Here is an 8,875-nt window from a genome sequence, read left to right on the forward strand (position 1 = left end):
TTTTAAAAAAAAACTATTAATCTGTTGCTGGATATCTAGGCTGATTTTGTAACTTGGTCATTATGTATAGTGCCACAATGAGTGTTTGTCTTAGTTAGGGTTTTACTGCTGTGAACAGACACCATGACCAAGGCAACTCTTATAAGGACAACATTTAATTGAGGTTGGCTTACAGGTTCAGAGGTTCAGTCCAACATTATCAAGGCAGGAACATGGCAGCATCCAGCCAGACGTTGTTCAGAAGAATCTGAGAGTTCTACATCTTTATCTAAAGGCTGCTAGCAGAAGACTGACTTCCAGGCAGCTAAGACAGGGTCTTAAGTCCAAGCCCACAGTGACACACCTACTCCAACAAAGCCACACCTCCTAACAGTGCCACTATTAGGAGGCCAACCATATACAAACCATCACAGTATTCAACCTCAGAAATGTGTCTGCTGCTCACTTTGTGTTCCCAAACACCAATACTTAGTCTTGTCCTTAAAAACAAAAACCAAAAGCCAAACATCTCAGCTTAGTTGTAGCTCAGGAGAAGAATATTCGTGTAGCAGGCAGGAGGATCTAGGTTCAGCCCTAAATAAATAAATGAACACTTGATCCATTTTTAAGCTCTTTGTTTCCTTTGTAAGCCTTTTGTTGATCTCACTCCTGTCCTTGCTGTCTGTGGACCAACCAAGGCTATGGCATACAGAGCTTGCCTGTGCCGAACTGCACAGACTGCACATTTGCGGTGATGTCCAAAGTGTTCTTATGTTACCTGCACTTTATTAAAATTGACAAATGGATCTAGAGACTGGATCTCACTTAGGTGTGCTTGATCCTTTCAGCAAAACTACAGTTTTCCCTAGAAAAGCCAAATGATTACTGAAATCGTGTCCCCTCAGCCAGAGGGGACCTCACAAGTTTGTTCTTGAGTCCTTTCAACACTACATGAAAGCCTTTGGCAACTTCACTGCTCTCTGTGAGTATAAGATGTCCCAGGCTTGTCTTATACAGTTCCTGTCCTAGACTTAGACTGAGCCCATTTTTCAAGGGGCCCTCTGTTTCTGGGCAAGAAATGATGCTGAAAGACCCCAGTTTGCCTGATGGGATTGTTCATTGTTTCATACCTTTTGGTAGGTGACAGGTTTGTAACAGACAGAATCACACATGCTTATATTCAGTTTGTGCCCACAATTTACTTTATTCCATACTTCATGCATTTTTGAGTTTATGCCAATAGCTCAGTTGAATTTCTCAACTCCAGTTATATTTAAGTTCTCTTCAATCACACACGCTTTCTTTATTCTTCACTGGTCTTGCCTAGCTGGGACATGGGGTAGTAGAATTAGATATTCAAATATTACTCTCATTTTATCACATACTTCATATATAGCAGTTTTAGAAGAAAAATATTAATACTGGTCCCAATGTGGTTATTGAAATTTTAAAGCTTTTAAAAATAGTTACTTCTCTCTCATTCCCTCATTTTAAGATAGGTTAGTGATATTAACCCTGTCAGGGAAGACTCTTAAACACTCTTCTCTGCTACTTCCTGGCTGTGATTTAATCTCAAGTCTTTAGCTAACTATATTTCTAAACACCTGCTTCCAGTTGTTGTCTACTATAATCATTCTTAGTTTTATTTTTTGACATATGCTCCTTAGAAAGGACTCGTAGGACCAGGTGTAGGTTCTTGCCTAAATGCATTACTATTTGCACCCTTTGTATTTGCAGGATAGTTTAGCTGGTTATAAAACCTTCTCTTTCTAATACACTGAAGGTTTCTTCCATCTTCCAGCCTGAAGTATTTACTTTAGAAAATTTGATAGTAATTATCCTTATGTTATGCTATGAGCCGTGCAGTTTTTCACTGTTCCTAGAAAGCTAACACTTTTACAAGAACACCCTTTACTGTTACATAACAGACTCAGGTGCTGTGTATAAGCTGTCAGTCCATTTTGTCAATCAGCACATGTCTGAAACCACAGGTCTTAGTGTTTGTTCCAGTTTTCCGGATTGCTTCCTTGAAAATTCTAACCAACCAATTGCTGCCGTCTCTTTGTCTGTCTCCATGATTCATCTCTTCCCTTTTAATCTCTTGTCTCTTTCCATTTCTTTGAGATTTAAAAAGCTTTTCTTCTTTTTAACTGTTGTTTAGTAAGTGTCTCTATTCTGTTTGTTTCTAGGTTAGTTGGGTATTTCTGAAATAAACTTCTGTTTTTATTCTGATTTTCTTCTGTCCTGTCACTACACTTTAGAGCTTTTGAATCTTATGGCAGTGTCCTTTATATTTTTAATGATTTTTTTCAATATTTTCAAGTTTCTTTTGAAATGGTTTTATTGCCACCAGGGATGTTATTCAGCTTCTTCCTCTGGTTTGTAGTTCTGATAACCTTGTATGAGATCTGACCTTGATATTTCTTCATCTTTCATTTTTAATATAAAATTAAGTTTCCTGATATTTTGGGATAACATGTGCCTCAGAAAAAAAAAATCACACCAACTCTTCAACTCTCCAGTGTTTCTGCTGTGTCAAAAACGTTGGCCACTACTTTCTTGGGTTCCTTGGCTATTGTTCCTTCCCTCCTCACTGTAGACCTTGCCTTTCAGCCCTTCTGTTCCATATCACTCAAGTTTGAGCTGAACTTAGCAAAGGAGTATATTTCTAGTCATTCCAGATGAAGAGGGCAATGAAATGAGAGAGTTCTTCCCATATCAACTTATGGCTCACTGAATATATTGTGATTTATAGAAACATGTATGACCAGGGTAGCTGATTTACAGAAGAGTCTCCATCTCCCAGGAATTTTTAATTACTTGCATATCACTGAGAGGAAAAAAAGAGGGGTGGGACTTATGCCCTCTGAGTCCTGATATTTCAGGAGGGAATGTTAGAGGGTCTAATCTTTTGACTCCTGATCACAGCTGCTCTTATTTCAAGACAGCAACAAAGACATCCAGTCTGTAATGTACAGTTATTCAACATGGGGGCTCAAAAGAGAGGGAATCCTGGTGTTTCAACCACTCAGTGGAAGCTAAAGTTGCCAAAGGACCATTCTCTGACATTCCCCTTACCATTCGCCCATGTTTTTCGGTGTTAAGTGTGATTAACCACTCTCCCCATTCTGGTGATTGTGGTTGGCCTACCTTATGGCTCCTTGTTTTCAGGCTCACAGTTTCATTCCATTTCTTCTCTTATTCCTTTGCATTTAGTTCAAGAGAACAGTGAGTCTACCAGTTTTGTCGTAAATACTGACAACTGACTTGGGATCTGGTTATCTAGTTCCTCAATTTATATAGTAGTGAAAAATATAAAAATTCTTTTCTATCACTATGGAGTGGCTTTCAGAATTCCCAACTACAATTCCCCTAAGCTGTGCCCCTTCAGATGAGTGGCATACACCTGAGTAAAAACAGCATTAGAAAATGGTACAGCCTAGGCCCTCGGAGGGATTTCTTGACTCATGAACACAATCTCAATGGCACCATGATCTAGACAACTAGTCATTGCAGAAAAGAAAACACATTTAACAAACACATTTAGGGTATACATTCTGCTTCTTGCTTTTAACAAACGCAAATTTCTATTTATTCCCAAGCTTCTTCCAAAAATAAATGTGTAACCACCTACAAAGATAACTGTAATTACAAAAGATAAAGTGTAATTAACTATCTGGTTGCCTGTATTAGTCACAGTGGACTAGTTAAACATTTTGGTGTCCGTGAGTACTCCTAGGTGATAGCTTAGCCTCCTGTGGACAGGAAGGGTTTGCTGTTCTGCTCCATAGTTATTCTGGGACACAGGACCACCCTCAAGGATTTTATACATATACACAAAGGAAAAAGAGAGACAAGGGAGGGACTCAGGGAGGGAGAGAATTTTAGGGCCCAACGATGCCACGCCCCTTTTCTATGATACTGTGGTCAGAGTTCAGTCATGCAGACCTCTTGGCAACAAGGGAAGCTGGGAAGGGTAGTATACCTGAGTGTCCAGGGAGAAATAGAAATAGAGTTTGGTGAGCCAAGTGTCTCCTGTGGTGAGGAAGTGAGCCAAGAGAAGGAGGAAAACTTTAGTAGGGCAGAGAGGGCATTTTAGCCAGAAATGAATTGCATAAAGACTGTCTGTGGAGGGAGGGGGCAGTTCCCTTGCTGTCAACAATTGAAAGTCAGCTGTCAATGCAGAGGTTTATAAAATTTAAATAAATGAAAGCAGCAATGCAGGCAGGTCCCTGGGTAGAGTGCTTCCCTTGGTAGAGGATGTATGAAGCCTTGGGTTTGGTCTCCAGCATGGTGGCCGTAAACCAGGCATGGTGTTACATGCCTGTGTTCCCAGCAATTAGGAGGTAGAGACAGGAGTGTCAGAAGCTCAAGGTCATCCTTGGCTATAGATAAAGCTTAGGACCAGCCTGTGATACCTGAGATCACATCTCTGTAACACGGCAAAAATCAAACAATAATCAAAAGAGTGAGTCAAATGACTGAGGATGGAAGAACAAACAGTAGGATGAGTTTGGAAAATGGAGGGAGCTGTTGATGTCATTGGATGTGGTCAGAGGAGCCCAACATGGTCTCCTTCAAAGAACTTGAGCCTTATTTCTATGTGGAAGCTCGGAGGAGGAGTCATGGTTTACAAACAAGGGAGTGCTATCATTCAACTCCTTGGAAAAATGATCCTGAGTCCTGGTTGTCACCAGCCATGCCTTCGCAACTGAAGCACCCTTCCTTCACACACCCAGTCACTGAAAGCTGGAGCAAACTGTTTTAACCTCTGCAGGCACCCACCTCATTCATGCTTATGCGGAAAGCTCCTGCTAATGTGTCACAGTCATGGTGTCTGCATGAGTTCTATCATAAATTCAGACTCCAAGTGCAATTACAGACCCCACAGGGCTCTGTTGTCAGAGTGTCATGATCGATGGTGGCAGCTCCCTTCGAAGCTCATGAAGCCACCTCTTTTGATTTCTCCTCTGTTTTCCCCCTTGGCCTTTCTTTGCCCCTCATGTCTCTTTATTTGTGAAGGCATGGTAGTTTTTTGTTGTTGTTATTGTTGTTGTTTTTTGCCTGGCACCCTTATAATAACTGTAGCAGCCATATATTTGTTCTGCACGATACTACCTAAATAGACACTGTTTTAGCAAGAACTAGTTGTAGGAAGAGGTAATGCGATCCTCTCAGGGCAAGACGATTTCTCTCTAAGGTATCTAAACATATTGCTGAGTGCGTTTTGATCAGAGCTGCAACTTTAGAAGATTGTCACATAGATCCTGTCCTGCCTTTTATTCAGCTGTATGTTAATGTGTATTCCCACGAGTAACTGCTCTTATATTCGGAGACAAATGGGTATGTGTATATGTATATGTGTGCTTGTAGAAGTCAGACGCTGGCATCTAGTGTCTTCTTTGGTCACCCTCCACCTCATGTGTTGAGACAGGCTCTCTCACTTGAACCCAGAGATAACTGAATTGGCAAGTTTACTAGCTGGCTTGTTCCAATCGTCCCCACCTCAAGTCCTGGGATAACCTGCAGGCTGGCATGGTGGCTCAGCATTTATGTAGGCACTAAGGATCAAGTCTTCAGTCAGTCCTCATGGTTACACGGCACCTTACCCACCAAGGCATCTTCCTAGCCCCCATGTCCTTTTGAGTTAGTTCTTTGAAATTGAGAACATTGCAGAAAATGACCTCAAGTGTTGTCCCAGACTTGACGTGGGCATTTCTGCATCTCGTCAAAAGCCCATGCGATGTTAAATGTGAAGGCAAATGAAATGTGTTTCTTCCTTTGAGAATGTGTGGTCTGTCTGGCATTCTGCTCCCCCGTATGACCTTTAGAAGGAAATATGATCGATAGCCCATTGGATCCTCTCTACTCAGCCTGTCAAGGTCCAGAAGGGAGAAGTGAATAGGTTTTGATGAAAAGGACCTCTAATGGCTAAGTGAAAACTTAGAAGAAAAAACAATAATCTTCCCCCACAATAACTTCCAGAAGGTTCTAAAGCACGTGATATACAGAGACTGGCGTTTTTCACTTTGGGCATCTGCTATCTTTGCCTAGCTCAACATTCCAGTGAGAGGTTTTATTATTATTTTTTTTTCTTCTAGAGCTTAAAACCGAACAAGTCAGCAGTGAGCAGCCACCCAGCTTTGTAAAGAATGCCACGGCTGACAAGCTCACAGCTGCTGAAGACTGGGCTGAGCTCTTCTGGTGCAGCAGGCTGTACACAAGGGCCTTTGTGCCACAGGACCTACCAGGGAGGCTCCAAATGCCCTGACTCTTGGCAAACCATGACAAGCCCTCTCTCCCATGTTAGCCAAAGTCTGGTGATAACAGCCAGCCCATCAGTGGCTCTCGAAAGAGCACAAAGGATCTCTTCTTCCATGGTTTCATTCTTTACAGAAGCTACCATGTTTTAGGAGCAAGGCCAAAACATTTGTTTATCATGTCACTCAAATTATTTAGAACTAAAATGATAATTTTGGTAACATCTAAGCATACCACTAGTGTTCTTGAATAATCTGTAGGTGCCTGTGAGAAGTAAGAACAGAGACTACATGCTTTTCTAGTGATTTGTGTTTGGTTTTTCAACTTGCACTAGAATATGTGATTTTAAAGTGATCAAGGAGGGAGAGAAGAAGCGAAAAGAAAGGGGCTTCTTGCTCTCTGACTTTCTTTTCCTATTGTCTGTTCCATAATATGCAGAAGCTCTTTTGGTGACTAAGCCTACTTCATGGAGGGTGGCTCAAGATAAGATGTTCTTATCCGGTTGTCTCCAATTGCTTTTGATAAACCACTTAAGAAATTCCCTTTATTCTTAATTATATCCATTAGTCAAAATTTTACCCTCGTTATCTTCTGTAAGTTCTTTATGCCCCTGAGCAAGTCAAGAAATAGTTAGGAACGTTCAGAAGCTTTGGGTTATCTAGAGAATTTGTGGACATTGAATTGAACAGACTGTCAACAGCCTGGGTTTGGATACACACAAATTCTCTCTCTCTCTCTCTCTCTCTCTCTCTCTCTCTCTCTCTCTCTCCTCCCACTCCTCCTCTCTCTCCCCTCCTCTCCCCTTTTACGTATCATTTTAGAAACAACATGGTGGGGGTGGGGGGCATGAGACAGAATCACATTCTGATGTGAACATAATGTGTTCACATCAAGACATAATACAGACTTCATGCGGGAACACTAACAAATGGGCGGAGATTCCTTTGGTCTTGGGACCCATTCTGTCACTGTGAAACTCATCCCAGCACTGGCTTCAAGGCTGCCCAATGATCTTCTAGATAAGAAGAACCCAATCTTAAAAACCTTCCTATGGGAAGTCATCCTGGTTCAAGCTGTGGCACTTCTAAAGTCGCCTAAACGCTTTCTTTCTTAGTTTTAAAATTCAGTCTCTAAAATCCTAGATATATTCCCATTTTACACAATTAGTTTCATCTCCCTCCTTCATTCAGAGAGCTTCCTCTCTCTTGTCACTGTTGTTTTTCAGAACTTCTGTGCATCTCCTAAGTGGAAAACAGGACTCCCCTGATAGGTGTTTTTATGCAAATCCATTCAGCTGGTCAGCAAGCATGGTCAAGAGCTAAGCCAGGTTTGTTGTCTCGGACCAAACTTCTTCCATGTGGCTCATTTTTCTCTCACCTCTTGATATATAAAATGGAGTTAGGATTGGTTCAGGAGCACTAGGAAGGAATGGTCCATGTCAGTGGGCATGCACTCACTCAAAACCATTGCCCTTTTAATTTGAGGCGCTAACAGATGGAAAATTATTTGGAGGTTGCAGTCACAGCAAAAACACTGTTGGCGCCCTCTCGGGTTTTGCCTGGAGAAGCCCAAGAAGCCTGTTTCTTATAATTAGAAGGTGCGTGTAAATCTGAAGGAAAGCAGAGTCAGGCTCTGTAAGCATGAACAGATTCACCTTTTAGAAGTGACAAGTGAGGAGCCAGCCTGAGGTTGCCTGGAGCTTTCTTTAGGATAATACCCAAAGGGAAACCCCCATAGATTGAAGCCAAGAATTATCAAATGACCCAGGCTTACCCCTCCTCCCATTTACCCACTCCTTTCTCTGTTGTCTCAGAACCACCCGAGGACATATAACTGCTGACTTCAGCTCTTTGGCCAGCACATAGGTCTTAGATCCTGCGTGTGAAGTAAGGGGAAGTCTCCCATAGAACCTTTCTTTCTTCCATGATTTCAGTTTCCCTTTGTCAGCTTCTATGCAAGCACTAAAAATATTCTTTCTACATCAGTATCTGTTCTATGCACTGATTTCTTCCTATATCAGGCTAACTGGAAAGGCCAAAGAAATCTCTGTTGACCAGAGTAGCCATCTCAAGTGTCACTATTTTTTTCTTTATCATATGGAGCCATTGAAGGGTCTCCCAGAAGCAAGAAAAAACTTATTTAAGACCCATGGAGCTAGGTCCTGACCATGCTCACACAACCTGATTATTAGTTTAGTGACTCATTTGTTTCTGTGGAAGTCCAGCTGCTATGACTATTTATCAATCAGCAGATTAGGGAAAAGCCAATGGCTAATAGCACAGAAGAGGACATGGGAGAGCATGCTCCCCATCTTTGTTGGTTTGGGTGATGAGTGACCTGGACTTCTTCTTCCTCTGCTGTGTATCTTGCTTTCAGCCATAGGTCCATTTGGAGTGCTGGATTTTGGAAGTTGGCATTTCCTCGATCAACCCCTTTGCCTGTCTCAGGGTGGAGCTTTTTCCAAATAGGAGGAGATGCTTGGCTTCCCTGCCAGCTGCCTGTGGCTGTCTGTCTGGCTCCTTTAATGCACAAACTTGATGTGTCCCCAAATGACCTAAGACCTTAGTGGCTCAAGCCTCACAGACTACAGGGTCTAACCCATTTACTAGTGATGATGCCACTTCAGGGAGAGGGG

Source organism: Grammomys surdaster, unplaced genomic scaffold, assembly GCF_004785775.1.
Source record: "Grammomys surdaster isolate TR1022 unplaced genomic scaffold, NIH_TR_1.0 130, whole genome shotgun sequence".
Classification (NCBI taxonomy): domain Eukaryota; kingdom Metazoa; phylum Chordata; class Mammalia; order Rodentia; family Muridae; genus Grammomys; species Grammomys surdaster.